Here is a 24,868-nt window from a genome sequence, read left to right on the forward strand (position 1 = left end):
CTGTCTCACCCCTAAATATACTCAATGCCCTGGACTCGACAGCCCTCTGTAGCAGTGAATTCCATAGATTCACCGCTGTCCGGCTGAAGAGGTTTCTCCTTATCTTTGTTCGAAAAGGTCTTCTCTTTCCACTGTCCCCTCGGGTACTAGTGTCTCCTACAGTGGATACATCTTCCCCAAATCCCCTCTCTCCCAGGTCATTTAGTATTCTGTAAGTTTCAATTAGACCTCCTAACACCTTTCTGAATTCTACCAAATACAGACGCAGAGCCCTCAAATATTTTTAATATGTTAAGCTTTTATTTCCTGACACCACTCTCGTGAATCTCTTTGGAAAACGCTCCAGGACCAGTGCATCCTTCCTGAGATATGGAACCCAAAACTGCGCACAATAATCCAAATGTGGCATAACCAAAGCCTTGTAGAGCCTTAGAAGTACATTCCTGCTTTTATATTTAAGCCTTCTTGAAATAAATACCATCATTGTATTTGCCTGCCTAACTACTGACAAACTGCAAGTTTACCTTTCAAGACTCCTGGACTAAATTCCCTTGTCTTTTTGGCCTTCAGACTTCTGAATTTGCTCTCTATTTCGAAAAGAGTCCATGCTTCTATTAATCCTGGCAAAATGCTTTCCCACACTTTCCCACATTGTACTCCATCTGCCACTTCTTTGCTCACTCTCCAAACCTGTGAAAGTCCTTCAGCAGGTGAAAGTGAGGACCGCAGATGCTGGAGATCAGAGTCAAAAAGTGTGGTCATAGAAAAGCACAGCCTGTCAGGCATCATCCGATAAGCAGGAGATTCGACGTTTCAGGCATAAAGCCTTCATCAGGAATGTGGGGTGGGCGAAAGGGGGCAGAGAGATAATTGGGGGGGGGGGTGCTGGCGCTGGGAGGAAGGTAGCTTGGAAAGTGACAGCTAGATCAAGGTGGGTGATGATAGTGATATGTCAGAGTGGAAGGTGGATTTGATACTTGGGAAGGTAGATGGACAGGTAGGACAGTTCAAGAGGGCGGTGCTGAGTTGGAGGGTTAGATCTGGGATAAGGTGGAGGGAAGGGAGATAAGGAAACTGGTGAAATTGTCCTTGATACCGTGTGTTTGGAGGGTCCCAAGGCAGAAGATGATGCGTTCTTCCTCCAGACGTCAGGTGGCTAGAATTTGGCAGTAGAGGAGGCCAACAGCTTGCAGGGCTTTGGCGGAGTGGAAGGGGGAGTTGAAGTATTCAGCCACAGGGAAGTGGGGTTATTGGGTTTATGTGTCCAAGAATGTTCCTTGAACCGTTCTGTAAGTTGACGTCCTGTTTCGCCAATGTATAGGAGACAGGACCAATGCACTGACTAGAAGAGGTGTTTGGATGCACAGGATGTTCTCTGCCTGATGTGGTAGGATCCTTTGGGGCCTTGGGTGGAGGTGAGGAGGGAGGTGTTGGCATAGGTTTCATATCTCTTGCAGTGTCAAGGGATGGTGTTGGGAGTGGAAGATGGTTTGGTGGGGGCGTGTGGACCTAACGAGGGAGTTGGGAGCGAAGTATATCTCTGGTGTTGGTATCTGACTGTTGGTGGCAGAAATGGCGGAGGATAATGCGCCAGAGGTTGGTGGGATGGAAGGCGAGCACCAAAGAGTTTCTAACTTGTTGTCGTTGGAAGGGTGGAGTGCAAAGGCGGAGTTGTGGGAAGTTGAGGAGATGCACGAGAGCACCCTCCTGTAGCCGAACTAACTCTTCAATGATACCTGTCCCTTTATCCATCTTTGCACTGTTTGAAAGCTTAGCCAGAATGCCCTCAGTTCCTTCATATAGATAATGAATGCACAAAGTGAAAAGTTGTGGTCCCAACGCTGAGTTTTGTGGAACACCACTTGTCACTGGTTGCCATCCTGAGAAGAACACTTTTATCCCCACTCTATGCTTTCTGTCAGACAGCCAAACTTCTATCCATGCTAACACATTGCCTCTAATACCATGGTCCCATACCTTTCTCAATAACCTCATGCATAGCACTTTGTCAAAGGATTCTTGAGTGCAAATGGATAACATCTATTGGTTCTCCTTGATCTAATCTGCTCATTACTCCCTCACTGTTTTCTAGCCGGTTTGGCAGGACTGATCTTTCCTTGATGAAACCATGCTGACTCTGTCCTATTTTACCAAACACCTCCAAGTATCAGAAATGCCATCCTTCACGATGGATTCCAGGATGTTACCCACAACCAAGGTTAGGCTAATCAGTCTGCAGTTTTCCATCTTCTACCTAACTCCCTTATTAAACGGGGTGTCATGTTAGCAATTATACAGCCACTTTGCCGTTTCCTGATTTTAGTCATTCCTGAAAGATTACCACTTACGGTTGCACTAATTCTTCAGCTATCTCCCTTACAAGGCTGGGGTGTAGTCCAACTGGTCCAGTTGAGCTATCCACATTCAGGCCATTCCGTTTTCTAACATGTTCTTCTTGGCTATGACCACCATATTCAGGACTGCCCTCTCACTCTCTTCAATTCTTGAGAAATTACTCGTGTCTTCCACCGTGAAGACTGATGCAAAGTTCCTCAGCCATTTCTTTGTGTCCCACTACTGTCTCTCCAGCATCATTTTCCAGTGGTCCATATTCACTTTTACCTCTCTTTTGCACTTTATATATCTAAAGAATCTCTTAAATTTCCTTTATATTAATGGTTAGCTTACCCCCATATTTAATCTTCTCCCTCCTTATTTATTTTTCCTTGCCTTCTGTTGGCCCCATGCTCCGGTTTCCCTTTGCCCTTCACATTGCTTGCGCTTTTATTTATATGAAATACCTGACTTCCCTCGTCAGCCCTGGTTGCCTCATCCTCCCTGTAACATGCCTTTATTGCTCAGCATGCATCTCTGCAGTGTCTCCTGAATTAATCTTGGTATCTCCTGCCATTGCTGTTCCCCTGTCTTTCCTGCTAGACCCCTGTCCCGGTCAATTCTACCCAGCTTCTCCCTTCTGCCTCTCCAGTTGCCTTTATTCAGCTGAAATACTGTTAACTCTGATTCTATTTTCTCTCTCTCAAATTGCAGAATAAATTCAACCATGCTCTAATCACTGCTTCTGAAGTTTTCTTTCACCTTAAGCTCCCTTATCTAGCCTGCGTCATTAAATCCAGTGTCATTTGTTCCCAAGCATCATCCACCACATGATGCTCCACAAAGCCATCCCATAGACATTCCTCAAATTCCTTTTCTTGCGATCCACTCCCAACCTGGTTTCCCATTCCACTTGCATATTAAAATCCCCCTATGATCACTGCAACTTTGTCTTTCCTACAGATCTTTTCTATCTCCTGGTGTATCTTGTACCCCAGCTCCTGACTACTCTTTGGAGGCCTGTGCAAGATTCCAACTGTGGTTGTCTTATCTTTGTGATTCCTCAATTCTACCCACGCAGATTCTACACCATCTGACTTTACTTCCTTTCTTACTATTGATTTAATTTCATTTCTTATTACTAATGTAAACCCACTCCCTCTGCTACCTATCTTTTTGATAGGATATATGTCCTTGAATATCCTGATCCCCTTGCAACCACTTCTCTGTGATGCCCATCACGTCATACTTACCAATTTCAATCTGTACCACAAGCTCATTAACTCTATTCCTTATACTGCGTGCATTCAGATATAACCCCTTCAATCTTGTATTAACGGTTCCTCTTCTCATTGTCATTTGTTTGTCCAGTGTGCTTGAAGTCTGATTGCTTACACTTTCCATACACTCTGCCTTATTTGCGTCTGTGCTGGAGATTTTAATAACCTCTCCTGAGCTCTGTACATTTACCTCCTCTTTTCTAATTAAACCCTATAACCGACCCCCCACCCTGCCAACACACACACACTCCTAATCAGTTTAGACCTCTGTCTACAGCCTTAGTTAGGATTCAATCGGACTCTGGTCCCAACACAAAATAAAGAAACAAAAAAACAAGCTTTTCTGTACTTACCAAAACATGAAAACTACGAAGATGCAAGTTTGTTAAAATACACTTACGATGTGGCGTTATATGAATTGAAATGTGAATTTTAAAACCACGGACGAGGTTTTCAACCTTTATTAGTCATTATTTGACCCATAGCTGAGATGCTGATCTCCCCCCTGTCAGTGATCCCCCTCACAGAGAATCTCTCGCCCTGTCTCTCACACCGTGTCTAGAGGTTCCTGTTGGCCCAGAATATTTAAATTAATTCACCTTCTCCCTGGAACTAATCTATTGTTCTTTTGGATCCTGTTCAGCGTCAGCAACCCGGTTCTGTGATATTCTTGGCGATAAATGATCTGGGATGATAGCATTGCGCTCACAGGGTACGGCACCAGACAAAGGGCTTGCAGTCTGTGGGAGTTTCTAAATGAAATTTCTGTGTATTTCTCATCATGCTGTCTTCTGATATAACTTCCGACTCGTCTGACACCCCGTGCTCTCACTCACTCTGTGGCTCCATTTTCTCTCCATTCCTTTTATCTCTCTTCACTTCCTTGTTTTTCTGTTAATTTTTCTCTCTCTCACGCACACACGCACAGACACACACATTTGGTTCTATCTGTTGACAAATTGTGCTGTTGGAGAGCTCGTCTGTGTACAATGGGCTAAATGGCCTCCTTCATTCTATCAATTCTGAAGTTCTCTGACCCACAATAAAGACTTCAGGTGCCTGGAGAGACAAGCTGATCCTGCGAAGGACACAGTGCAGAATCATCCTTTATCTCTTCCTGTTGTCTGATATGTAGCGGCCTTGAAATATCAGTTAAAAAAATAGAAATTCGAGCAGTTGCGAGAACGTTCACGAGATGATTTTGCTGTCAGGATTTAACAAGCAGTTCGCACATACAAAATTGGATTTGCCTGTTGGCAGCTCCTCCCAATTGACACGTCCTAGCTCTGTCTGATGCTGACGTAATTTGCCTTCTGCCAATTCAGTAGATTCCCACAAGGTCCTGACATATCCGTGTTGATAGCTATCTTAAATCTGAAGGAACTGTGACCACTGTTTCTAAACTTATGTCCCAATGAAAGTTCTGTCACCTGGCCAAGCTCATTAGCCAATACGAGGTCCAGTATGGTTCTTCCTCTCGTTGGACTATCCACATACTGCTGCAGTTAACAAATTCTGCCCCGTCTAAGCCCCTTGCTCTAATGGACTTCCAGTCATTATTGGGGATATTAAAGTCACTCACTATGACTACTCTGTTTTTAATACACCTTTCCTTAATCGACATACATATCTGTTCCTCAATCCCGCCGTGGCTGTTGGAGAGATTATAGTAACGCGGTGCTTGCATCCATCTTATTTTTGAGCTTTACCCATATTGCTGCAGTGGATGGTCCCTCCTGTATGTCCTATTCACGTGGAGACGTAGCATTCTCCCTGATCAGTAAAACAACTCGTCCACCTCTTTTAGCTTCTTCTCTATCTCGCCTAAACCAATGAAACCCTGGATTCTTTGAACGGCCAGTCCTTTCCCTCTCTCAACCAAGTCTCTGCAAAGCCACACGATCATAATCCTATGTATGGATTCAGGCTGCCATCGTCCTTACCCATAACAATTCTTGCATTGAAATAAATACACTTCAGCCAAACTCCATCAGATCCTGACCTGATATTTGGTTTGAGTTTCTCTGATGTAAATTCTCCTCGTCTATTCTCTGATAACAGGAGATTACAAAGGACTGTCAGTAAAGCAGAAAGTATTGTAAACACACAATTTTAGTTTCCTCCCTTGTCCCTTCTATCTGTACATTGCATCCCACACTGTCCAATTCTAATAAACTAATGGGTAATTACTTTGCTTCAAACAACCGTTTCCAGCCTCTCACTGCACATTCTTCAACTCGCTCTGGACCCATTGGATTGATAGTTTTCTGATCCCTCTCTCAACCAAATCTCTGTAATATTTGCATCGTAGTTATATATACTCATCTGTCTTGCCTGTCACACTGCTCACATTAAAATCAGCATACTTCAGACTTCCAGTCCCGTTGTGTTCACTCTCCTCTGCCAGTTTGTTGCTGGTCTTAGATGTACTGGGATTAGTCTCCAACTGCTCTTCTGGCACTGTGCTTGTGGACATACTGCTCTGGCTCCACCCTCCCTCCCCACCGCCACACTAGTTTAAACCCTCCTGAGTGACAACAGCAAACCTGCCTGCCAGGAGTCGCTGCCAGTTCAGCTGCATCCCGTCCTTCTTGTGTCTATCCTACCGACCCAGGAGTCCCAATGATCCACATATTGGAAGTGCTGCTTACCCTACCAACTCTTTGGCCATGTTTTTAACTTTACTACCTTCCTATTCCTAACCTCACTGGCACGTGGCATAATCTAGTCTCCCCAACATTCAAATATGCTTTCAGCACAACTCCAGCAAGACCTTTACTTTAAAATGGATAGACTTGACAATAAAAACTTAAGTGTGATCTCATTAACCAGGAAAGTGGAGACCAACGAATCAGTCGTACTGACCATAGGATCTGATATCTGTCAATTCCACCAAACCTGTGTGACAAGATATACTTATGGAACATCTATTTGTACATGGACGAGGATAAACACAAATTAGTCCAAAAGTGCCGTGGGTGGCACGGTGGCACAGTGGCACAGTGGTTAGCACTGCTGCCTCCCAGCGCTAGAGACCCGGGTTTAGTTCCCGACTCAGGTGACTGACTTTGTGGAGTTTGCACATTCTCCCCGTGTCTGCGTGGGTTTCCTCCGGGTGCTCCGGTTTCCTCCCACAGTCCAAAGATGTGCAGGTTAGGTGAATTGGCCATGCTAAATTGCCCGTAGTGTTAGGTAAAGGGGTAAATGTAGGGCTATGGGTGGGTTGCGCTTCGGCGGGTCGGTGTGGACTTGTTGGGCCGAAGGGCCTGTTTCCACACTGTAATAATCTAAAAAAAAGACCTGAAATGTCATAACAGATGGGTGCCAGTCAGCCTGTTTACTCAGATTTGCTGTTCAATTGGATTTTAGCTATTCTGTTCCTTTTAATGGCTGGGTCTTTTCCCCGGATCCCTTGCGCGTCAGAAAGTGCACAGTGTCTTTGTGCGCTCCCTGCGTAGGGAGCATCCAGTGCCAGGCGATGGGGTGTGGGCAATCCCGGGTGTGGCTCGATGAAAGGCTGCATGCAGTGACGGATGGACTCAGGGATTGAGAGAGACAGAGTAGGTAATCAGGGACTTGCACTCACATAAGTAGCTGGGCAAGATTCCCAAGCATGCGGGGAGCCCGAGCACCAGAGCCACTTTTACAATAAACCCCTCATATTTGCAGCAATTCTCCAGCAAACACAAGCAAATATACTGTAGATGGCAGAAACCTGAAACAAACACAGAAACATACTGTGGAGAGAGAAAAGAGGTAATTCTCCCAATGCAGAGATTGCAAAATCTCCTGAAAGACAGGGTCCAGAGATTGGAATTAAACCCGAGTCCCTGGCACTGCGAGGCAGCAGTGTTGTGTCACTGCGCTATCCAATGATGGACAATAGGATTAGGACAGTTACATTAGTATATTTTCGACAGTCAGTTAACAGGAATGCTCTCAGGCAGCCTGTCTAAGATTGGGAAGCCATTATACAGCAGCAGAGGACAATTCAAGAAGCAATAAAGTGATGAACACGAAACATGTAAGCTAGCTTGCTTTATAAAAGGAGATTGCAGGAGTTTTGTTAAGATATATAAAAGGGGAGAGTGAACATTGGACAACCAGAAATTGAGGCTGGCTGCAGAGAAAAGGAAAACAAAGAATTGGAGAATGACCTGAATAGGTACTTTCCGTCAATCCTCACAATGGTAGACAGTAGGAACATTCCAGAACTTCAAGCGAGTCAAGGGTGAGGAATGGATGTAGCGATCAACGCTGAGGAGAAGGTACTGGGGAAGCTGCAATGTTTGAAAATGAATAAATCACACAGACTGGAAGGATAACAACCAATGTTCTGAAGGAATTAGCGGAGGAGATTGTGAAACCATTGGTCGTGACTGTTCAGGAATAACTATCATCAGACAGAGTCCCAGAGAACTGGAAAATGGATAATGTAAAATCTCAGTGTAAGAAGGAAGAAAGGCAAAATACAGGAAATCATAGGGCAGTATAGTCTGGCATCGCCGTTATTACGGATTTAGAGTGCATTGCTAGCAGTGACATTGCAGAGTACTTGGAGGTGCATGGTAAAAAAGAGCTGAGTCAGCATGGCTTCATCAAGGAATGGTCCCGCTCACAAGTCTGTCAGAATTCTATCAGAAGATAATGAGCAGGTTTGACAAAGGGAGGATATAATCTCATTTGCTAATAGGCAGTGTGTTAACTTTGAATTTGTGTTCAATTGAATCATGATAATTTATTGGTTATAACTTGCATAAGCAGATGTACATAAACAAATAAAATTGCAGAAGAACAATTCAATAGTAGATAAATAATATAAGGATGGAGGGTCGGGTGACGTGTTGTTTCTACATGATGTGGGAGTGTTGGACGCCACTGTGGATCCCAGTGACCATGCCTGGAGTAAATGTCACATGCAAGAACAACTCTAATTCTGAGTCGATGAGCTGGAGTTTGAGCTTCAAACATTGCGAGGCATCGGGGAGGGGGAGAGTTCGCTGGTTGCTGTGATTCAAGAAACAGTTACAATCCTTAGATCAACTGACTCAAATTCAGCCAGTGGTTAGAAAGCAGAGAGATTATCTGAGTGAGGCAAATAAAGGGATCCAGGACGTAGAGTTGCTGGAGCCTCAGCCCCTGTCCGTGTCTAACAGGTTCAAGAGTTTTGTTCCCTGTGTTGATGGGATGGGGACTGCAGGGAGGATGAGCTGATTGGGCACAGCACCGAGTTGAGGAAAGCTTTCAAGTGGGGCCAGAGAAGAGAAATGTTAATGTAATTGGGAATAGTATAGTTAGCGGAATAGACACTGTTCTCTGTGACCCGGATTGAGAGTCCAGAAAGCGGCGTTACCTACTGGTGTTTGGGTAAGGGATATCTCATCTGGGCTGCAGGGGAACTTGGAGTGGGAGGGTAAAGATCCATTGGTCATGGCCTGTGTCGGTACCAATGACAGAGATAACACTAGGACAGAGGTTCTGCTAAGGGATACGAAGAGCTCGGAGCTAAATTAGAAAACAGAATCAAAAGGAAATAATCTCTGGATAACGGCCTGAACCATGAGCTAATTAGCACAGGGTCAGCAGGAAAATGTGTGGTTCAAAGTTTGGTGTGGGAGAAATGGGTTTGTATCATGGGACATTAACACCAGACACTGAGGAAGGAGCGCACTGTTCTGATCGGACGGTCTTCATCTGAACCGTGTTGGGACCAGAGTCCAAGCAAATCGCATACCTATGGGCTGTAGACTGGACATTAAGCTAAATGGGGGTGGGGTGGTGTCAGTTATAGGGAAAATTATAAAACCCGAATTAAAGGAGCGGGTAAGACTGCAGATCTCAAGATGAAGGCGTTTGGTATGCTTTCCTTTGTTGGTCAGAGTATTGAGTACAGGAGTTGGGAGGTCATGTTGCGGGTGAATAGGACATTGGTTCGGCCACTGTTGGAATATTGCATGCAATTCTGATTTCCTTCGTATCAGAAAGATGTTGTGAAACCTGAAAGAGTTCAGAAAAAAATTACAAGGATGTGGCCATGTTTGGAGGATTTGTGCTATAGGGAGAGGCTGAGCAGGCTGAGGCTGCTTTCCCTGGAGCGTCGGAGGCTGAGGAGTGACCTTTTAGAGATTTACAAAATTATGAGGGGCATGGATACGATAGATAGACAATGTCTTTTCCCTGGGGTCAGGGAGTCCAGAACTAGAGGGCATAAGTTTAGGGTGAGAGGGGAAAGATATAAAAGAGACCTAAGGGTCAACGTTTTCACACAGAGGGTGGTACGTGTATGGCATGAGCTGTCAGAGGATGTGGTGGAGACTGGTACAATTGCAACATTTAAGAGGCATTTAGATGGGTATATGAAGAGGAAGGGTTCGGAGGGATATGGACCGGGTACTGGCAGGTGGGACTGGATTGGCGATATCTGATTGGCACAGACAGGGTGGACCGAACGGTCTGTTTCCATGCTGTACACCTCGATGACTCTAAAACTCTAAGTTATTCAAATCTTCAGCGCAGATGCAGAGTATGGAAAGTGTCAAACTTCAAACACTCAGGACAAATAAATGGCGATGAGAAGAGGGATGGTTACTACAGGGCTGAACTGTTATATCAGAATGCACGCAGTATAAGGAATAAGGTAAATAAGCTTGTGGCTCATACACAAATTGGCAGATTGCCATCACGGAGACGTTGCTGCAAGAGGATCAGGATTGGGAGCTGAATATTCAAGGATATGCATCCTATCAAAAAGATTGGCAGTTGGGCAGAGGGGATGGGGTTGTCTTATTAGTAAGAAATGCAATTAAATCAATAATAAGAAATGAAGTAAGGTAAAATGGTGTAGAATCTGTGTCGGTAGAATTGAGGACTCAAAACGGTTAAAAACAAGTAGTTGGAGTTCTGTTCAGGCATCCAAACAGTACTCAGGAGCTGGGGTGCAAGACACACCAGGAGCTAGAAAGATGTGTATGCAAGACAAAGTTACAGTGATCATGTGGAATTTCATTACGGATGGGGGCTGTGAAATCAGACTGATAGTGGTTTGCAAGAAAAGGAATTCGTGGAATGTCTATGAGATGGCTTTTTGGAGCAGCTTGTGCAGGCAGATTAGATGAGGGAGCTTAAGGTGAAGAAAATCATAGGAGGCAATATCGTAATATGATTGAATTTACTCTGCAATTTCAGATGGAGAAGTTATATTCAGAAGTAACGGTATTAAAGCTGAATAAAGGCAACTACAGAGACAGGAGAGAGGAGCTTGGTACGATTGACTGGTAGAAGGGCCCAGCAGCAGAGACAGTGGAGCAGCAAAGGCAGAAGATTTTTTGAGTAACTCGGGATGCAGCAGAGATTTATCCCGAGTCAAATGAGGCAGAGTACATGGAGAATGAGGTAACTATGATTGATGAAGGAAGTCAGGTATAACATAAAAGCAAAAGAGAAAGGATATAATGTGGCAAAGTGCAGTGGGAAAACAGAGTGTTGGGAAACTTACATAGACAAAACAGAGGGCAAACAAAATAAAATAAGGAGGGAGATTATTGAATATGGGAGTAAGCTAGCCAGTAATATAAAGGAGACCAGGAAGAGTTTCTTTCGATAAATAAAGTACAAAAGAGAGGCAGAAGTGGGCATTGGATTGCAGCAAAATGACACTGGAAAGATAGTAGTGGGGAACAAGAAAATTGCCGAGGAACTGAATAATTACTTTGGATCAGTTTCATGGTGGAAGACACAAATAATATCTCAAACATTCCGGAGAGTGAGGGGCTAGAGATGAGTATGGTGGCCACCTCCATGGAGAACATGCTAGGAAAAAGCAGAATGGCCTAAAGTTGTTTAAGTTACATTAAGCAGAGGGATTAAATCCTTGTGTTATAAGGGAGATAGCTGAAGAGTTAGAGGAGGCGATGGTGGTGACTTTTCAGGAATCGCTTGAGAAAGGAACGATCCCAGAGCATTGGAAAGTCACTAATGTGACATCCGCTTTTGGCCAGGAAGTAAGGAAAAAAAATACTTTTAAAACCGCAATGAATAGTTTAACCTCTCTCGTGGGTAAGATCCTGGAATCCATTGTGAAGGATGAGATTTCTAAATACTTGGAAGTGTTTGGTAAAATAGGGCAAATTCAGCATGGTTCCATTAAGGGAAGGTCATGCCTGACAAATTTGTTGGAGATCTTTGAAGAAGAAATGAACCGGCTCAATCAAGTACAGCCAATGGATGTTATCCACCTGGACGCCAAGAAGGCCTTTGACAAGGTGTCACACAGGAGATGACTGAGTATGATAAGGTTCCGTGGTGTTAGAAGCAAGGTAGAGGCATGAATAGGAACTTGCCTGTCTGACAGAAAGCAGAGAGTGAGGATAAAGTGGTCCTTCTCAGAATGGCAGCTGGTGACAAGAGGTGCTCCACAAGGCTCAGTGTTGGAATCGTAACTTTTTACTTGTTACGTTAACAATATAGATGATCGAACTGAGGGAACTCTGGCTAAGTTTGCAGACGATACAAAGATGGGCAGATGGACTGGTCGTAGAGAGAGGCTGAAGAAGGAATTGGCCAGGTAAAAGTGTTGGCAGATGGATTCCAAAGTCACAAAGTGTGAGGTCATGCACTTTGTCATGAAGAATCGAGGAATGGTCTATTTTCTAAATGTGGAGGAAGGTCAGAAATCTGAAGTGCAAAGGGACTTGGGAGTTCTAGTGCAGGGTTCTCTTAAGGTAAGCTTGTAGGTTGAGGCAGTAGTTAAGAAGCAATTGCATTTATTATTGATGGCATTTATTACGGGAGGAATTGAATATAAGAACAGGTTGTATACAGTTTTGGTCAGACTACATTTGGAGTGTTGAGTGCACTGTTGAGCACATATCTCAGGAAAGGTTAACTGCCCCTGGAGCGTGTTCAGAAGATTTTCACGGCCATAGTCATAGGAGTGAAAAGTTTGTTGTATGGCGAATGTTTGAGTCTTTGGGACTATACTTGATAAAGTTTAGAAGGAAGAGAGGAAATCTAATTGAAACATACAGAATACTGAATTACCTGAACAGAGTGGATGTGAATAAGACGTTTCCATTGGTAGGAGAGACGAGGACCCAAGGACACAGCCTAAGCTTAAAGGGAACATCTTTTAAAACGTTGCTAATGAGAAACTTCTTTAACCAGGAAATGGTGAATCTTTGAAATTTATTTGCAGAGAAGGCTGTGGGGCCAGGTTATTGAGTAAATTTGAGACTGGGATAGCTTTTCAGATTATCCAGGGGATCAAGGTTTACGGGAAGAAGGTTGGAGAATGGGTTTGAGAAACTTATCAGCGATGACCAAATGGCGGAGCAGACTCGATGGTCTAACTGGCAAAGTTTCGTCACCTATGTCTTATAGTATTATGGGTTAAACTTTAAGGAGTCTTTTCACATCTCTGAGAATATGGATTCGTGTTGTTCATGAAGATCAGAAGCTGGTGGAAGTAGACAATAGGCAATAGACAATAGACAATAGGTTCACGAGCAGGCCATTCTGCACTTCGGCCTGCACAACCATTCAATATGATCATGGCTGATCATCCTTAATCAGTATCCTGTTCCTGCCTTGTCTCCATAACCCTTGATTCCACAATCATTGAGAGCTCTATCCAACTCTTTCTTAAATGAATCAAGAGACTGGACTTCCACTGCCCTCTAGGGCAGAGCATTCCACACAGCCACTACTCTCTGGGTGAAGAAGTTTCTCCTCATCTCTGTCCTAAATGGCCTACCCCATATTTTAAAGCTGTGTCCTCTGGTTCGGCACTCACCCATCAGTGGAAACATGTTTCCTGCCGCCAGAGTGTCCAATCATTTAATAATCTTATATGTCTCAATCAGATCCCCTCTCAGCCTTCTAAACTCAAGGGCATACAAGCCCAGTCGCTCCAGTCTTTCAGTGTAAGGTAATCCCGTCATTCCAGAATTGACCTCGTGAACCTACACTGCACTACCTCAATATCTAGAATATCTTTCCTCAAATTTGGAGACCAAAACTACACACAGTACTCCAGGTGTGGTCTCACCAGGACCACAAATAGTCGACTGTTTTTGAATGAAGGTATTTTGGCTGCTGTCAGGATGGGGGATAATATGACATTCAGTGCAGGATCACACAATAACTGCACTGTATTAATGTGGGAAGAGTATATTCAAAACCTGGACCTCTCTGTCTCTGTCAATTGCCGTGGGGAGTGGGGGGTTGGGGTGGGTAGGCGTAACGTCCTCAGAGGCAATTAAACTATCCAGAAACATGCATCCTGAATGAATCAACAGTCACGGAATTTATCACCTTCTCATTGTCTGTTTACAATATAAGGAGTGATTTCCATCCCACTCAAGGTTCAATGCAATCACCTCTTATGATCTCACAGCACTACAGATCAACCTTTACTCATTCCTCATGGTGCCATCATCCCAGGGATTTATCCGATGGGACTCCTGTTCATTCTGTCTGTTGTAAGGAGATGACTCCTTATAAAGGAGATAAAATCTGTCCACAATACCCCAAACACTGCCTCAACAATGCTCTCACAGTTGATCACAATAATTCCTTTCCCTCACTTAGCTGGCTCCATTTCCTTCGTGTGACACAGGATACCATTCATTTACAATGCACAGCCACTGACGTGGAATTTAAAACATCGTTACATCTGTAGGTCAGCATCAATAAAGCTAGCACCAGAGGTGCCTATCGAGATGGAAAACACTCTCAGAGACAGACTCAGTCACAAAGAATGCGTCTAAAAGAATGAATGGCCACCTACCTGAATGTAATTCAGCTGCAGGAATATGGGATACAGGCAGAGGAAGTGGGTGATCTTTCCTTTTCATCTGCCCTCATGGGATGTATGCAGCTCTGGTCAGACCAGAATGTTATGCTGAACTTGAACTGAGTGGCTGGTTAGCTGTTCCACAGGACAGTAAAGATTAAAACGCAGTGCTGTGGGTTTGCAGTCACTCAGAGATCTGACCAGAGAAGAATGACCCATTGCCTTCTCTAATGGGCATGAGGCAAGCCGATATTCACAGATTATTATTTTGTGGCTCTAGATTATGAGCCAATGAAGTAACCACCAGACACTGTCTTTCCATCTCTCTAATTCTGTGCAGAGAACAATGTAAACGTCTCATGTGCAATTATTTTGTAATGGACACGTGGTAAGATTAGACTTGAAACAGCTGTTTGCGGAGATTAACAAAGGCACAAACGATAGTTTATTCAGGAATTGTACTGAGGCTGAGGAGGAGACTGGGATGTCATGTTGGTGGTACTGGACAGAAATGGTGAGTGGGGAGGATATGGAAATGTAAACTTTTGCAGGAGAAAACGAATCAAGGAGAACAGTTTGTTTCATCCTCACATATTGGTGCATAATTTTTAAATAATCATTTGCTAGTTATAATGTGTAAGGAATGGAATCTTTGATTGGAACTGAAAACATTGACTTGCACCTTTCCAAAATTTACATATCATGACCATCAATTCATTTCAGACCGTTTCACTAGACAGATAGAGTGACTTACCAGGAACACCAACTATAGCAAGGATAGGATAGTAACCAGCTTGAATAAACATGAGTACATCTTCAATCCGCGATGCTAATGATATCCAAGGCTGGGAAAGCCAGAAAAGGCCCAAGGATAAACTCCTGTCCATTGCTGGAAATTTTCGTTTGAATGTTCTCAAATCCTGATCCATTGTTGGAACACTCCAGTGTACTGTTCCCAGATTCTGATCTCTCCTCCCTCTCTCCTTGAAGCTGCTGATCCCTGTTACTGGTGTGGATGATGCTCCCGCTCATACTATGGGATTACACATTGAACACATTCCTTTATTGATAGAAGACAGAAACTCTCTGGGGACCCATAGGATCCATGGAGACTCGCATAATCACAATCGGAGAACAAACAACTCCAGCTAACCCCTCTCAATGTGATACGGTTTTACTAAAATTCAAAATATCTTTGAAAACTTATGCATTCTGGATGTGAGATGTGAGTGTGACTGAAGGAAGGAATGTTGGACATGGCATATTATTTGTGTGTAATCATTCAGTCTGCCTTGGATATAGAGGTAATGCCAGAGGTTTAACTGAATATAAACAGGCTTCTCTGCTCATAAATGGAGAAATAAATCCGATAATTACTGATCAGTCATTGCAAAATCAGTAAAACATGGAGAGAACATCTTCCGCCCGTGATCTGATGGCAACATGTGCCTGAGACAATGTGGGTTTATAACAATCAAACGGCATGCATATGTTAACAGAGAATTGTACGTGGCAAGTACAATTCGGATTGTTATTCCATAATCAGAGAGGGCAAGTGTTGGTGGTTGATGCTATCAATGTTAAGGAACTGTGATGAAGTGTCATTTACTGACTTCAATTACATTGTGATTATGACATTGGGGAAAAGACAGAAGATGGAGAGGACTGGGGGACATGGCTGTTCAAACTGGGAAGAGGTACATTGCTGTTCCCTAGTTATCAGTATTGGAACGTTACACTTTATAACTCATATGAAGAACAGATTCAAGGATAAATCTATAATGAGAAATTAGCAGAGACAATATTAATGAAATGTATTCATGCAATACAAAATTCAGGGACAAAATGATTTTCTATACAGACCAAAATATGCATAGTATAACGAGATAAGTTTGTTAAAATGCAATCCTGATATTGAGTTATATAAATTGAAATGTGGATGTGAAAACTGGGAAAGTGGTGTGCCAACTTTATCAATCATTACTTGATCCACAGCGGAGATGCTGATTTCCTTTCTGTCAGTGATTCCCCTCACTGAGATTCTCTGGCCCAGTCTCTCACACAGTATCTGGAGGTGGGGTGGGAGTGTTGGGTGGGGTTATCATTTCCTGCTGCTCATGGCATAGCTTATTTTTTTAAAAAATCCACCTTCGCCATATAACTAATCACGGTCTTTTGGGTTCTGTTTAGCTGTCAGTAACATAGTTCTGTGATATTATTGGAAAGAAATGATCTGGGATGACAGCCAGTATCGGCAGAGTGGTCATAGGGTATGGCACCCAGACAAATGGCTTGCAGTTCAGAGGAATTTCTAAATAAAACTTCCAACTTCTGTCTGTCCGTATTTATCTACCCTCATGCTGCCTTTTGATCTATCTGACTTCACCCTCATCTAACACCTCTTCCTCTCCCACTCAGTCAGTCGCTCCCCTTACTGTCCTCTCTCAGTTTATCTCCATTCACTTTCTTTTTCCCTGTTTATTTCTCTCTCACGACATCTATCTCCACACGCTCTCTGTATCTCTAGTTGTGCAGTTGAAGAGCTTGTGACCCCACAATCGGTTGACTGACCTCCATCAGTGTTATAATAATTCGGCGGTTGTCTGATCCACAATAAATACTTTAGGTGCCTGGTTAGATAAGCTGGTGCGGTGACAGGTACAGTGCACAATGACCCATTATCTCTTTCTGTTTTTCTCTGATGTACATCTGCCTTGAAATGTCTGTGCAAACAAAAAAGACTGAATGAAATTCGAGCAGTCCAGAAGACGCTCATGACGGTGCATTTCAATTAGGATTTAATGAACGATGAGATTCCAGAAAAACCTAGGCAATGAAAGAAAAAAAGGGCAACACAAGAAATAGCACATGAGTACAACATGGGGCACCAAGTGGGCCTCATGGTATTATCGCTAGATTATCAATCGAGAAAATCAGCTCTTGTTCTGTGGACCCAGGTTCGAATCCCGCCAATGCAAAAGGTGGAAATTCAACTCAATGATTTTTAAAAAGCTGGTATTAAGAATCTACTGATGAGAATGAAATCTTCGCCGATTGTCAGAAAAGAAACACTGTTTGGCTCACTAATATCCTCCAATGAAGTAATCTTGCATCCTCACCTCAGACCCAAAGCAATGTGATGACTCTCAGTCGCCCTCTGAAATGGACTAGTGTGTCATTCAGTTATACCAATCGCTACAAAATCTTAAAGAAATGAAACCAGGTGGACCAACAGTTATCGATCTGACCACCGAAAAGCCAGTTGGAAACATCACTGTCGAACTTGCAAAGTCTTCCTTACTAACATCTGAGGGCTAGTGCCAATATTGGGACAACTGCCTTACAGACTAGTCAAGCAACAGCCTGACATAGTCATGCTCATGAAATTATTACTGACAGAAATATCCCAGAAACCACCATCACCATGACTGGATATGTCCTGGCCCAAGGTCAGGACCAATCCAGCAGAGGGGGCAGCTCAGTGCGATACATTCTCGAGGTAGTTGCTCTGTGAGGCCCCAAAATTAACTCCAGACCCAATGAAGTCCCATGGCTTTAGATTAAACGTGTGCAAAGCAGCCTTCCTGATTACCATGTAACGTCAATCCTCAGCTGAATCAGTACTCCTCCATGTTGAACAACACTTGGAGAAAGAACTGACCGTGAAAAGGGCACAGAGTTTATCCTGGCTGAGGAATTTCAAAGTCAACCACCAAGATTGGTTTGGCTGATCGGGTCCTAAAGGGTATAGCTACTAGATTGGGTCTGCAGAAGGTAGTGAGGGAATGAACGAGAGGGGAAAAAAACACACCTGACCTCATCCATAAGACGCTGTGGTCCATTAATAGCAGAAGAACAATACTCCAGCACAATCTGTAATCTAATGGCGCAGCATATAAACCACTCAATCATTATCATCAAACCAGAGGATTAACCCGAGTGCAATAGAGAGTGAAACAATGGGAAAAAGACTGCTCAAGTATGTTCTGTATATAAAACTCAGGACAAATTCAACCCAGCCTAATACCGCCTCATCAGTCTACTTTCCATCATCAATAAAGTAATGGAAGGGCTCATCAACAGTGCTATCAAGCAGCACCTGCTCAGCAATAACCTGCTCAATGACGCCCAGTTTGGGTTCCAACAGGGCCACTCAGGTCCTGACATCACCACAGACTTTGTTCAAACATAGAAAAAAATCTGAATTCCAGCCCTTGAAATCAAGGCAGCATTCTTTCAAACGTGGCATCAAGGAACCCAAGCAAAAAGGATATTGCGAGCAAGTACTTCATTCTTGGAGTCATACCTGACAGATAGGAAAACGGTCATTGTTGTTGGAGGACAGTCATCACATTTCTAGAATATCTCTGCTGTAGTCCCTCGGGATAATGTGGACGTAGGTTTGCTCCATAAGCTGGAATGGTCATTTTCAGATGTTTCTTCACCATACTAGGTAACATCTTCAGTTGCCCTCCGAATGAAACCTAGGTCCAAACATCTTCTGTTCCTTCATCAATGGCCTTCTCTCCATCATAAGGTCAGAATGGGGATATTCGACGATGACTGCACAATGTTCAGCACCATTCGCAAATGCTCAGGTATGGAAGGTAGTCCATGCCAAAATGCAACAAGATCTGGACAATCTCCAGACTTGGGTTGATAAGTGGCAAGTAACATTCACATCACACAAATGCCAGACAATGACCATCACCAGTAAGAAACAATATAAAAACTTGGTATTCAGCAGCATATTTGTCGCTAAATTCCCCTCCCCACCCCTATCAATACACTTGGGGTTGCCATTGACCAGAGACTCAACTGGACTCGCCACATAAATATAAGAGCAGATCAGACTAGGAATACTGCGCATTTAACTCACCTCTTGTCTTCCCAATGCATGCTCACCATCTACAAGGCATAAGTCAGGAGTGCGATGGAATACTCCCCAATTGCCCGAATGAGTGCAGCCACAACGACACTGAAGAAGCTTGAGACCATCCAGGACAAAACGGCCCAATTGATTGGCACCACACCCACAAGCATTCACTCCATTCACCACCAACGCTCAATAGCAGCACTACGAGAACTTCCATCTTGAATGACAAGGGCAGCAAGCTTTTGTGAACACGACCACCTTCAAACTCCCCTTCAAACCAGTCAACATCTGAGTTGGAAATATATCACCATTCTTTCAATGTTGCTGGATCAAAACTCTGGATTTCCCTCCCTCGTAGCATCGTGGATCAACGCACACTGCAACTTTGGACTGCAGTGGTACAAGAAGGCAGCTCAGCACCACCTTCTCAAGAGGGAAACTAGGTATGGACAAGAGATGGTGGGCCCATCCAGCGATTCCTATAACCAAAAAATAAGTTTAAGAAGTTCCACGTTGAACACCTCGATGTGACAGGTTTTCTGATTGGAACATGAACAGGAAAGCAGTGTTTCTGATACTGAACATTTTAGACCATTCTGTTATGAGAAAGGTGTCCAGTGTTCCATGACATATTGTTGCTGAGTGCTGTGATAAATTGCACCTGTTTTGTTAAATGCAACAATATTAGTTTAACAGGGTCGATCCTCCAAAAATACCAGACTGAAAATGACAATCATCGTCGAGACAATGTACTCCCGCCAGATGAGACTCTCAGATAGCAGCTCATATTCAACATATTACTGCACTACTGACTGGCACTGAATTCTCCCACTGTCCATATTACAGGGGTTACCATTGACCAGAAGGTAAAGTCAAATCAACGTACAGATACAAGGGTTACAGGAGCAGGTCTGAGATTTACAATTCTGCACTGAATAATAGACTGTATGACAATACAGGCATGTGTTAGAGCAATACAGTTAGGCCATTCACCCTATCTCTTCACTCTGAAACTATGCCATTTTGTCATAGTCTCTAAGACGAGTGGAAATATCTTCTATACTCTAACTGTATCAATCTTTGCAGTAATCGGTCAGTTTCAATCAGATTCGCCCCCTCCCCCATTCTTCTAAATTCCATTGAGTACAGACATAGAGCCCTCAACTGCCGCTCATATGACAAGCCATCATTCCCAGGATAGATCATGTCCAACACCCATAGATCCTTCCCCAGAACAGCTCACAATAATCCAAATGCCGTCTGACCATAGCCCATTACATTCTCAGCATTATGTCTCCACTCTTGTATTCTCACTCTCTTGAAATGAATGTTAGCATTGAATTTGCTTTCCTAACTGCCATCTGCACCTGCGCATTAACCGTAAGAGATGACGAGGACTCCAAACTCCTTTTGTGCTTCAGATTTCATGAAGCCTTTTAGAACATTGAGTCTGCCTGCATTCCGCCTGCTGAAGTGCATCATCTCACATGTTCCCATATTGTGTTCTATCAGCCATGTGTTTTCCCAGTGTCCTAAACTGTCCAAGTCTTTCTGCAGCCTCATCACTTCCTCAATATCACCTGACCATCCAATCATCATTGTATAATCTGCAAACCTAGTAAAACTGCCGTCAGGTCAGATGGTTCACGTAAATGGCACTTCCTGACTACCTAAGGACGGTCCACCATTGAAAAGGCACAACAGTCAAGATGCTTGACTCCATTTCGCTTAAAGCAGTGGCTTGACTGGAATTACACCTGCAAAGTCTTCACTCCTTGCACAACCTACACTAGCACACTGCCGACCATTTTATTGTGAATTTGCCCCATGATGTTGACACAGAACTTGATGGTGCACGATCCCAGTCTATTAATGGCAATCTGTCTCAATGCTGACTGTGTGGTGCTCACACCGACCAATGTCATTGTGTGTTGAAGACTACAGAGGGAGGTGGGGGGAGGGGATGTCTATCATAAATGACTGTGTGACTGTCACTGAGGGCTGACACCGGCCGCGAAAACCCCAGATGTACCTGAGTCTGTTTTCAACGCTGCAGGCAAGGTCAGTTTTTCAGTGAATCAAATCAAATCAAATCAAAGAAAGTGAGGGCCTGGACAGCGTTCCTGGCTGAGCACTCAGATCCTGTTTGTACCACCTAGCAGAGGTATTCACATACAACGTCAGTCTCTCCCTCCTGAAGCCAAAGTCCCAATCTGATTCAAGAAGGCCAACATCATCCTCTTAAGTGAGAAAGCACATGGAACGTGCCCTTAGAGACGACCATCCAGTGGCTCCGACCTCAATCATCATGAAGTGCTTTGAGAAGCTGGTTATGGCCTACACCAACTCCAGTCTCCCAGCCTACCCTGCTGCCCTATAATTTGCCGGCTGATGTAACAGGATCACAACAGATGCCATATCCGAGCCAAGGACACCTACACCAGACTCCTTATCATTGACTAAAGCTCCACCTTCAAAATCTTTATCCCTTACAGACTAATCACAAAACTCCACGACCTTGGTCTCGATTCGATCCTCTGCAACTGGCTCCACATGTTTCTGACTCACAATCGTGAAGATAGGTAAAATCATCCCCTTCACAATAACAATCAACAGTAAAGCTGCTGAAGGATGTGTTCTCAACACCCGACAATACTCCCTGTATACCCAGGGCTGTACCCTCAGCCCACTACTGTCCTCACTATACACCCACTACTGTGCCCTCAGCACCTTACTGTACGCCCTTTACACCCACGGATGTGCACTCATGCCCCCGACTGTATTCCCTAAACACCCAAGCCTGCGTCCTCAGCCCCCCACTGTCCTCCATGCACTTCCACGTCTGTGCCCTCAGCCCCTTACTGTATTCCATATACACCCACGGCTGTGTCCTCAGGCCCCCACTGTCCACCCTGTACACCCACGGCTGTGACCTCAGCCCCTTAGTGTGTTCCCTGTACACCCACAGCTGTGCACTCAGCGAACTACTGTGCTCCCTGTACACCCACGGTTGTTTCTGCAGCCACCTAATGTTCTCCTTGTATTTCCACGGCTGTGCCTTCAGCCCCCTAATGTCCTCCCTATACAAGCACAGCTGTGTCCTCAGCCCCCTACGTATTCCCTGTACACCCACGGCTGTGTCCTCAGCCCCCTAATGTCCTCCGTGTACACCCACGGCCGTGTCCTCAGACCCCTACGTACTCCCTGTACAGCCACGGCTGAGATTCCAAATTCCAACCAACGCCAGCTACAAGTTTGCTGATGACATCACTATAGCAGTACGGATATTAAACAACAACACGTCAGAATGTAGAAAGGCGATAGAGAGCTTGGTGGCATGGTGTATTGATAATGACCTCTCTCTCTAATCCGGCAAACATAAATAACTCATCACTGACTTTAAGAAGAAAGGAGATGGAACATAACCCATCTACATCAACCGTTTGAGGGAGTGCAGTGCATCAAGTGCGTCGGAGTTATGATAACTCACAACCTGTCCTGAACTTCTCACATAGGTCCGACGGTCGGAAAGGTTCAACAATGCCTCTCCTTCCTGAGGTGATAAAGGAAATTCAGCATGTGCTACTTCTACAGATGCACCATTGAGAGCGTACTGTCCCGGTGCATAACAGCCTGGTACAGCAACTGCTCAACTCAGGACGGTGAGAAACTACAGAAGGTTGGGTGCACATCTCTGACCAACACGGACTCTAACATGCCAACCATTGATTCCATTTGAATGGCTCATTGCCGCAGAAAGGCTGTCAACATCTACCCCAGATTACTGAGGGAAGGGAGACAGGAAATAGCTGGGGCATTAACAGATATCTTTGCAGCATCCTTGAACACGGCTGAGGTCCCGGACGACTTGAAAATTGTTAATTCCCTTGTTTAAGAAAGATAGTAGGGGCAATCCAGTCAATTATAGAGTGGTGAGACTGATGTCAGGGATAGGGAGTCTGCTAGAGAAGATACTGAGGGATAGGATCCACTCTCATTTGGATGAAAATAGTCTTATCAGTGATGAGCAACATGGTTTTGTGCAGGGAAGGTCATGTCTTAACAATTCAATAGAATTCTTTGAGTAAGTGACAAAGTTAATTGATGAGGGAGATACTGTAGATGTAATGTACATGGACCTCAGGAAGGCGTTTGGTATGTTTCCCCACGGTCGGGTTATGGAGAAAGTGAACGTCACATGGTGCACTAGCTACGTGGAGAAAGAACTGGCTGGGCAACAGGAGGCAGAGAATAGTCGGGGGAGGGAGTTTCTCAAAATGGAGAACTGTGACCAGTGGTTCCATTTAAGATGTTTCTGGAAAGATACATGAATGGGCAGGGAGCAAAGGGATACAGATCGTTAGAAAATAGGTGACAGATTTAGATAGAGGATTTGGATCGGCGCAGGCTTGGCCCACCGAATGGCCTGTTTCTGTGCTGGAATGTTTTGTTCTAACATTATCGAAGACCCATCACACTCCAGTAATGGTCTCCCACAACCTCTTCTATCAGGCTAAAAGATATGGAATCTTGAAAACACTGAGCAGCTGCTTCATTAAAAGTTTCTTCCTGACTGTTATTAGACTGATGAATGTACTCTCTAATCTCAGATAATACTGATCTTGTTCATGTTGATCTCGCCTCGCGCACGCCCTGTGCAGTGTAACTTACATACCTCTCAGACATGTTTTACAGCCATTGTTCTGTATATCCTTGCTTACTATGATCAGCCTGCAAACCTTGGCATAGGTCAAAGTAAATCCTCATCTCGCTCCCCCCAGCTCACTCCGAGCTCTCTCTGGTCCTCACCCCCAGCAACTCCCATTCCCCATCCCCAGCTCACTGTGTACTTTGTGTCTCACTATTTCTCTCACACTGTCTGTTTCCTTGTATTTTCCTTTTCTCTGTCTTCTGTTACTTTCCCTAAACTTACTATCTCCCCTTCTCCCTGACCATGTGACTGTTTGTTTCTTGTTTTGTTTCATTTCTCTGTTTTACTGACTGCCATTCTGTTTCCCTCGCTGTGTTCTCTCTCTCTTTATACGTGTCTGTCTAGTTCTACCTCGTTGTGATGGTGATGACTTCTCTATTCTTTTGAAGCATATGATGGCTCTTTGGTTGGATGTTGGCAATATTGATTAAATTTCAATTGTTGTCAAAGCAGCAACCAGAACTTGGATATCCATGTAATAGCCACTTGCTACATCTAAATATTTTGGAACTGCCTTCTCTCAGTGCTCTGTATACTGGCAACTGAAAGCATTCTATTCATGTGCATAATAGTGTGCCGGTAACAGCTCTTCCCAGGAACATAAGAAACTACAGACGGTTGTGTGCACAGCCCAGACATTCATGGAAGACAACCTTCCATCCATTTATATTTCTCATTGTGAGCGAAAGGCTGGCAACATCAAATATCTCTCCAAAACCGGTAATGATCTCCTACAACCTCTTCCAAACGGGAGAAGATACAGAGGCTTGAAAACATGGACCTGCATGCTCAGGAACACCTTCTTCCTTACCTTAATTACACTGACGAATTGAAATCTCTAACTTTTCAAATAATATTAATTTTGCGAAAGGCGA

The sequence above is a fragment of the Hemiscyllium ocellatum genome, chromosome 21 (assembly GCF_020745735.1).
Source record: "Hemiscyllium ocellatum isolate sHemOce1 chromosome 21, sHemOce1.pat.X.cur, whole genome shotgun sequence".
Classification (NCBI taxonomy): domain Eukaryota; kingdom Metazoa; phylum Chordata; class Chondrichthyes; order Orectolobiformes; family Hemiscylliidae; genus Hemiscyllium; species Hemiscyllium ocellatum.